This window comes from Lathyrus oleraceus, chromosome 3, assembly GCF_024323335.1.
Source record: "Lathyrus oleraceus cultivar Zhongwan6 chromosome 3, CAAS_Psat_ZW6_1.0, whole genome shotgun sequence".
Taxonomy (NCBI): Eukaryota; Viridiplantae; Streptophyta; class Magnoliopsida; order Fabales; family Fabaceae; genus Lathyrus; species Lathyrus oleraceus.
In genome coordinates, this window is record NC_066581.1 from 43,277,146 (window position 1) to 43,286,035 (window position 8,890).

Sequence of the window (8,890 nt, forward strand, 5' to 3'; positions counted from 1 at the left end):
ATTTTTTCTTTGCCAACCTTCAAGTCCGGACTTCTCCAATTATCACATGTAATCGGAATATGTTGTCGAACAAGGAAACCAATGTAACTTGCCAACATTGAACCGTTAGGCTCAATTAGTTGGTCTTCGGCACTCCAATGTACTTCAAATTTTACACCCTTGTCTCTTGCACGAATGATTGACTTCATAACAGTCAATCCTCGTTTGATTTCTTTTTCAACATTGTTACGTGATCCATTCGCGTCATGGGTATCGTCTTGGTTAGCCATTTTATCTGTAATATAGAAATGATTCAATAAGACCCAAGTAAGACAATGATTCAATACGTGAACACATTCATATACCTTCCATTTCTCTCATGTTACAACAATCTAAACTCTTTTTTTATCATTATTGAATACAAACTCACACACACCTACTGCATGCAAAAGACCAATGCAAACTTATGGTGTTTGGAACATGAACAAACTTGCATCCATAATCATCAAACTTCCAAGCACAAGCTCAAACACACTTCAAATGATATCAGTTTTCAATCAGAAATAAAAAACTCAGTTTGCCCTAAACAACATTAATCAACATAATGCACAAAATGTAAAACTAAGTTTAGAAAATGCCCTAATCAAACACATGAAGAAAGTGAACGGTAACGATGGAGAAGAGAAATACCTTCAAGGTGACGGTAACGATGGAGAAGAAAGTGAACAGTGACGGTGGACCAGGATAACTCAGTGAACGTGAACGCAGCAGTAGAAAAAGGCGACGGCGACGATGACGGTGAGGGAGGGAGAACGAATGGAGGACGAGAGTAATCGCAGTAGAGAGTAATCGCAGTAGAGAGAAAACCCAGTTACGTAAACGAAATAGCTTATAGAGAGGGAAAATAAAGAGACATGCAATATATGTTATAATTTTAATGTTTACTAAAGGGGACCTTAGAGGGCGCTTTTGTAAAAAAAGTGCCCTCTAAAGAGGGCCTAAGAGGGCGCTTCTGAAAGCGCTCTCTAAGGCTTTCCAAAAGCGCCTTCTAAACTGGAAATGTACATGGACTTAGAGAGCGCTTTTTTAAAAGCGCCCTCTAAGGGTAACCTTAGAGGGCGCTTTCACTAAAGCGCCCTCTATTGTTGTCCCTCCATTTCCTCATTATTATTTTTTTGGCTTCACTTTAGAGGGCGCTTTGTTACAAAAGCGCCCTCTAAAGGGGGCCTAAGAGGGCGCTTCTAAAAGCGCTCTTTAAGGCTTTCCAAAAGCGCCTTATAAACTGGAAATGTACATGGACATAGAGAGCGCTTTTTAAAAAGCGCCCTCTAAGGTTACTGTCATACGGTGAACTGGACTTTTTTGTGGTTTTAATCGCAATGTCGCGGTTAGCAAGAGTCGCCACCGACTTTTCTTTTATCCAATAAGGAAAGGTGGAAAAGAACAGGAAAAACCTTAATTTAGATTTTGGGTTCGGGAGGTACATTATACAAAGGGAAGGTGTTAGCACCCTTTGTATCCATGGTTATCCATGGGCTCTTAATTGCTCGATCACTTATATTATTTTTGTCTAAAAAAAAGTGTTTGTGAATTGTTTAGAAAAATTGTTTTGAAAAGAGAATTTAACTTTGTAATGATTCTTGTATGAATGTATACAAAGTGATTATCTCGTTTAGTTTTGAAAATTGTTTAGAAAAATATAACTCGGTAATGATTCTAGTATGAATGTATACCAAGTGGTGATTTTCTGAAGGTATTTTGAAAGGTGTGAGGTGTGAAAAAATGTTTTAGGTTGTGAGCCAGCAATTAAGAGTTATACCGACCCAAGGTCTTTATGAGTATTTCCTATCCTTATGAGGGTAAAACTGTCCTTATTATTGAGAAATAAGTAGTTTTATCCTTTGGATGTAAAAGGGTCATCGTAGGGTCATCGATTGGTCATTGAAGGCAACAGTTACGAGGATACCTTAGCATTCGAAGGGACTATCATCTTTTAACCGTAGGCAACATCGGAGGATCATTGAGGGACAAAGTTGTATATTCGAAGGCAACATCCGAGGGACTATAATTTATTTTATGATGATTTAACCGAAGGGTCTTTGCTAAGGGTATCCCCACGTTCGCGGGACATGACCGTAATATCGTAATCGTAAGGCAACAAAGAGAGGTCCAAGATCACTTATTCAAAGGCAAAGTTTTACAATTAATTATATAATTAGGATGAAACTCCACATTAAAATTATTAAAAATAATATATTAAAAAAAATTAATACATTAGAAATTAATACATTAAAAAATTAATTTAGGGTGAAACTCCACAAGGGTATCCCACAAATAAAGTGGAATACCTAGCCAATAACCTTTTCCTGGGATACGTGAACCTTTACGAAACTCAAAAAAAGAAACATGTTAGAACACCAAATCAGGGTGCAATCGAAGATTACACCGGAGAAATATCACAATAATAAATAGGATAGGATGAATAATGCATGGCTATGATAAAAACATAAAAAAAAAAAACAGACTAGAAGAATCAGGTACTGTCTCGTTCGCCTCTGCCTCGCCTAGCGAAGGCCACGGATTTTGAATTTGAAAACAGCCCCATGTTAGGAACTTTGAATTTTATGGCATTTTATCACAGGAATAACATGGTCAAACATTCAGGGTATTCAGTCATATTTAAATTCCCATACGAAAGCAAATTATATATCAACATTTAATCATGATGCATTATATATGTAGATATGGCCAATTGAAAGTATAAACAATAGAGATACGCAAACCTGTTTCCCAATTCAAGGTTGAAGGGATTGACCACTTGTAGTATCGGAATAAGTTAGGCAGCGGGAATTGGACGGCGATGGCTTCGGTGCAGATGGGCTGCCTTCAGGGTTTCTTTACTCTGAATTCTCCGGGTAGGCAGGGTTTCTATGCCAAAGTTTCTATCCGTCCTTCTCTGTTCTCTCTCTTTCTTTTTCCTCAAGGTTTTGTTCCAAGGAAACCTCAGAGTGTTTTGCTTCTCTTCCTTCTTTCTCCAGTGAATCTCCCAGTGTAAACTCCAAGTCTCTCCAAGTGTCCCTCCCCCTACTGAAACTTCAGTATTTATAGACTAATTTCGTGGGTAATGGGCTTGGAATGAGGGAGACCCAAGTCCAAAATAATTTGTTATATTTTATTTATATTATTTTAATTATTTAATTAATTAATTAATTAATTAATTAATTAATATTAATTAATTAAAAAAAATCTTTTTTTTTTTTTTTCGTTTTTTTTTCGTTTTTTTTTTTTTTTTTTTTTTTTTTTTTTTAAGAAAAATGTTGGGTAATTTTTGGGGTATGACAGCTGCCCCTGTTCAATATTCTTGAACCGAGAGAGTTAGGATGGCGTGTATGCCATTCGTGGTCTGGAGGTGGAAGATTATTGAACACTAGAATGCCCCAAAAATTTGCACTTGAGAATCGACAGTTGGTCTTGATGGAGATGGGCTTAAAGATGCCATCCGGGAGGTTTGATGACGAAAGCTTCAGATCGCGCCGTATATTAGGCCAATTTGAAGACATGGGTGCCACACTGGGTCGTACGTTAGACCGTATAATGAGTCATCCATTAGGCTGCCGACTTCGCTGGGGAGTCGGAGTGTGTCATACGCTGTTGGGGATAAAGGATCAGAATGGACCATATGCTAGATCGTATCTGAGTTGCAGAATGAGCCGTACGTTAGGCTGAATCTGATGACGAAAGGGGTAGTCGTACGTTAGACTACACTTCAGAAATGTACCGTATGTTAGGTAGCATCTGAGGGGATGGACATCCGAACGGGTCGTACGTTAGACCGTCGCAGAATGAGTCGTCTGTTAGGCCGCATCTGATGATGAAAGCGGTAGTCGTACGCCAGACTACACTTCAGAAATGTACCGTACGTTAGGTAGCATCTGAGGGTTGTAAGATCCAAACGGGTCGTACGTTAGACCGCGTTGGAGTTGCTGGAGTTCAGAATGGATCGTACGCTAGATCGTATCTGAGTTGCAGAATGAGCCGTACGTTAGGCTGTATCCGAAGAAGAAAGTAGTCGTACGCTAGACTACACCCCTGAACGTACCGTACGCTAGGCAGTATCCGAGGATTTGAAGGTCCAAATGGGTCGTACGTTAGACCGCATTGGAGTTGCTGAAGAAGTCATATGTTGGGCTGAATCAGAATGAACCGTACGTTAGGCTGTATCTGATAACCTGTATATGTTGTACTTGCAATAAATGTCTGGGATGGGCTTAAAGATGCCATCATTAGGAGGATATCGAAGTGTTGTCAGAATGAATGTTCCCATGAACTGTATTTGAAATATGTATCTAAATCTTGAATGTGATTGATAAAGGTGTCTGTCTGAATGAACCTTCTACTTTGACTATATCAGGAGGATAATTAACCTGCAAAGAAAAGTTAGCTTCATGCTATGTCATGATGTATGAGATGTTTCGTGTTATGCTAAAATAAATGCGAATGTTGTATGCATGCGTATGCTGTGAAATGATGTAATGAATGAGTTATGCGTATGAGAAGTTCTGCTTGGGGACTCTACTGGGGAAAATAAATCCCCATCTACTGATTTGAGACATTTGTGTCGATGACCCTTTCTCGGCTGGGGATGCTTGATTTCTGTCTGATGGTGGAAATATTCAGCAGAGTCGGGCTGGAGATGGATGAGATGATCAGCCTGTCTGGCGATGCCGACCTCTGTTGGGGAATAGCTGGCTGTGCCGGGGAATACTGCCAATTTCTTCTGGGAAAAATAGGCTTGCTGGGGAAGAGAATTGGTAGCAGATTCATTGGAAGCATGGTTAGACCTTATCCTCGATCCTGAAGTCTTGTAGTAATTGCTATTGCTATTCTATGCATGTATTTTGGTAAACATCAGTCATATTCAAATGCACATATTAATTCAAATTAAATCAATGGACATTTACGCAACCAAAACAGAAAAGTAAAAACAAAAGCATCCTTTGAAAGAAGGTTGTATTGATTTTGAAAGAAGGCCTATAAACAGGCAATTTGTGTACAAGGAGACAGAAATCCTAGTAAGAGGAAATTGTCGAAAACAAAGAGAAAGCTATGTGGAAGAAGTCCTATTGATTTTAAGTCTACTACTGTCATTATGTCTTCAAGCATCTCATCCCCTGCTGTCGGATGGAAGTGATTGGCTTGTTCAGTCCCTTGAACTTGGATGAAGTTGACTAAGAACGGGACATAGTCATACGCTTTAATCCCTAATTTTTGCCTGGACCGCCTTTTCAGGTTTTCAGTCCACCAGGATACCTTTTTTTGCCCAAGCCGCCTTTTCAGGTTTTCGACTTGCCGGGTGTACATTTTTTTTTATATATCCCTAATTTTTGCCCGAACCCTTTTGGTTCGCCGGGATGCCCTTACTTTTGCCTAGATACGTCGATCTAGCGGGTCTCTTTTATGCGTAGTATTTTTTAACTATGTCCGCGTTCACGGGATGTGGGAAGTCTTCACCATCCATTGTAGCGAGTATCATGGCTCCACCTGAGAATACCTTCTTAACTACAAATGGCCCTTCGTATGTGGGAGTCCATTTGCCTCTGGGGTCAGTTTGTGGTAGGATGATGCGTTTGATTACCAAGTCGCCAATTTGATACACTTGTCTCTTGACCTTTTTGTTGAATGCCCTGGTCATGCGCTTCTGATATATCTGCCCGTGACATACAGCCGCAAGTCTCTTCTCATCCATCAAATTTATCTGATCGAGTCGAGTCTGAATCCATTCATCTTCATCTAAGCCCGCCTCTTTCATGATTCTTAGAGAGGGAATCTGAACTTCCACTAGTAAGATGGCTTCCATTCCATAGACTAAAGAGAACGGAGTTGCCCCTGTCGTAGTGCGCACTGAAGTGCGATAACCGTAAAGAGTAAAGGGTAACATCTCATGCCAGTCTTTGTATGTTACTGTCATTTCTCGCATGACCTTCTTGATATTGTTAGCAGTCCCCACGGCGCCGTTCATCTTTGGCCGGTACGGAGAAGAGTTATGGTGTTTTATTTTGAACTGCGTGCAGAGTTCAGTAATCATCTTGTTGTTCAAATTAGTACCATTGTCAGTGATAACTCTTTCAGGAGACAACAGGTTTCTCAAATAGGTATTTGATAGAATCCATCTTAGAAGTCAATAAGGTGGTATGATTCAACATATACTGTCTTAGTCGGCGAGCAGCCCAGGCCAAAGCACAGCAAGCTTTCTCGGGCTGTGAGTATCTTGTTTCACAGTCGGTACCTTTTGCTAAGGCAGTATATGGCATGCTCTTTTCGACCAGACTCGTCATGTTGCCCCAACACACCTCATTGAATTTTCTAACACGGTCAAATACGTAATTAAAGGTCTTCCTTCAACTGGTGGCATCGGAACTGGAGGTTCTTGGCGATATTTCCTGATTTTGTCATAAGCTTCTTGGCATTCATCATTCCATACCATCTCTTGATTTTGTCTCAGTAATTTGAAGATGGGTTTGCAGGTAGCAGTCAAGTGTGGAATGAATCGGGCAATGTAATTCGAGTGCCCCAAGAAACCTCTGACTTCTTTCTTGTTTATTTCAGTACCCAGATTTACAATTTCAATTGATTCCTCATGCGGCTGTATAGTCTTTTCTTCTCGCAGTAGTCGGGCAAGTTCTCCAGGGACTTCACAATCTTCCTCGCTTCCATCCTCGGCTTGGTAGATCGGATTTTCAAAGTCATAATGAACAGTAGCAGAGTCATTACCAACAGGATCCAGAGTGGATATGGATCGGCAAATTGTTACGTGAGTGTGTGCAAGAAACATAGCTTGTTTGAAAAATGACAGGAAAGATAAAGAGCGCAATATTTGAATGCAAAAAGTCCATTGATCTATTGAATATGAATATGCTTATGAAAATGACAAACCCCTAACAAATTAGCCATTGTGCCTTGGGCATAGACACAATGCTTTAAGAAGTTTGATTGTAAAAGAAAATTAAAATTTGCAATTCTAGAATAAACAATAACAATTACTCCTGACTAAAGGAAATCGGGATAATGTCTTCAGTCTTCCAATTGTTGAGTCCGTCACCAATTGTTGGGAAAATCCAGCTATCCAAGTCGCAATCACTATCAGCATCTTCCATAGCATTAATCTGATTTTTGACTATCTTTCCAGAGTTAAACCCCAGGCCAGCTTTATCAGACTTGTACGGTACATTGATCAGTTGACCCCAACCAGCACGATCACCATTTTCAATCGCGGCTTGAGCATCTTTCAGAGAGATCATGACAGGGGGAGCACGAACAACCTTGGGCACAAGGGGAGTTGGCTTAAGGACAGGACTGGGTGGAGGAACCACTTCAAATGACTGAGAAGGAGTCTCAAAGAATTCACCATCCATCTCGACGTATTTGAAGGCTTGCACACTACTGACAATATACTCTTCTTCTCCACATACAGTGACAACCATGCCTGCTATTGGATACTTCAGCTTTTGATGAAGCGACGAAGCTACCGCACCTGCCCCATGGATCCAAGGGCGCCCCAACAAGCAGGAGTAGGCGGGACGAATGTCCATCACGTGAAAGGTAGTGTTGAAGACTTGAGGTCCTATCTTGATAGGGAGAACCACTTCACCATAGACAACACTCTTCGCACCATCGTAAGCACGCACCACAACATCACTAGGTTTCAGTTCAATGCCTTTGTAGTCAAATTTATCGAGTACAGCTTTCGGGAGCACATTCAAGGAAGAGCCGTTGTCGATCAACACGTGAGAGCCAGGGTGATCCCCTCACACTCGATGGAGATATGCAGAGCTTTATTGTGATTCTTTCCTGCTGGCGTCAGGTCAGCATCGGAAAAGCCTAGGCCATTGTCAACAGTCAAATTAGCAACATAATGTTCGAATTGATCGACGGATGTTTCTTGAGGCACATGAGCGGTCTTCAAGAATTTCATCAATGCATTGGCATGGGATTCGGAGGATAATAACAAGGACAACATTGAGATTTTAGACGGAGTATGCCCCAATTGTTCCACTACATCAAAATCGCTCTTACGGATGATTTTCAGCATCTCTTCCATTTCCTGTTTGGCAACATCTTCAGAAGTAACTTCGACCGATGTCCCTGACTGAGGAGGATTGACTGGTCTTTTTCCTCGAATTTCGGGAGCGGGAGGTGAGATTTCTGGGGAGTAGATCCTTCCACTTCGAGTAACTTTACTAGTCCCCACCATATCATTAGGATTAGCAGAACTACCAACTTGCTTTATGCCATGGATGTAAACGTCGCCTCCATAGTTCCACGGAATAGCTTTGCTGGAGGAATATGGCACGGGGCCAGGTGCGGTAATAATCAGGGGAGCCACTTTGGGCTCAGCGGTAATCTTCACAGGCACTCTAGTAGCGGTAATCTTCACTGGAGCTTTGGACCTAGCAATCACAGATACCTCTTCAATAGAGTTGTCCACCTTAGGAACCCTTTCAAATAGAATTGTACGATCATCCATCAGCCGTTGAATGCCGTTCTTCAACTTCAAACAATCATTGGGTCGGAGTACACAGAGATCGCAATCTTCAGCACAACCTGGAAATAAACCAGCTTGCAATAAATTCTTCTTAACGATCAGGAGAGGAGATGCTAAATCAGCAACGTTAGTAACGTGAGAATTGTCGTCCACAACATTAACATTCTGGTCATGATTAGGCATAGGTGCTGTGATGACATTGGGGGTCGCCGGAGGATCAAATTCAATTTCTCCAGCGTCGATCATATCCTGAATCTTGTTCTTCAACAACCAGCAATCATTCGTATCATGCCCGGGGCTATCGGAGTGATAGGCACACCTGGCGTTGGGATTATAACGAGGAGAAGTAGTGTTGGGATTTGCAGGAGG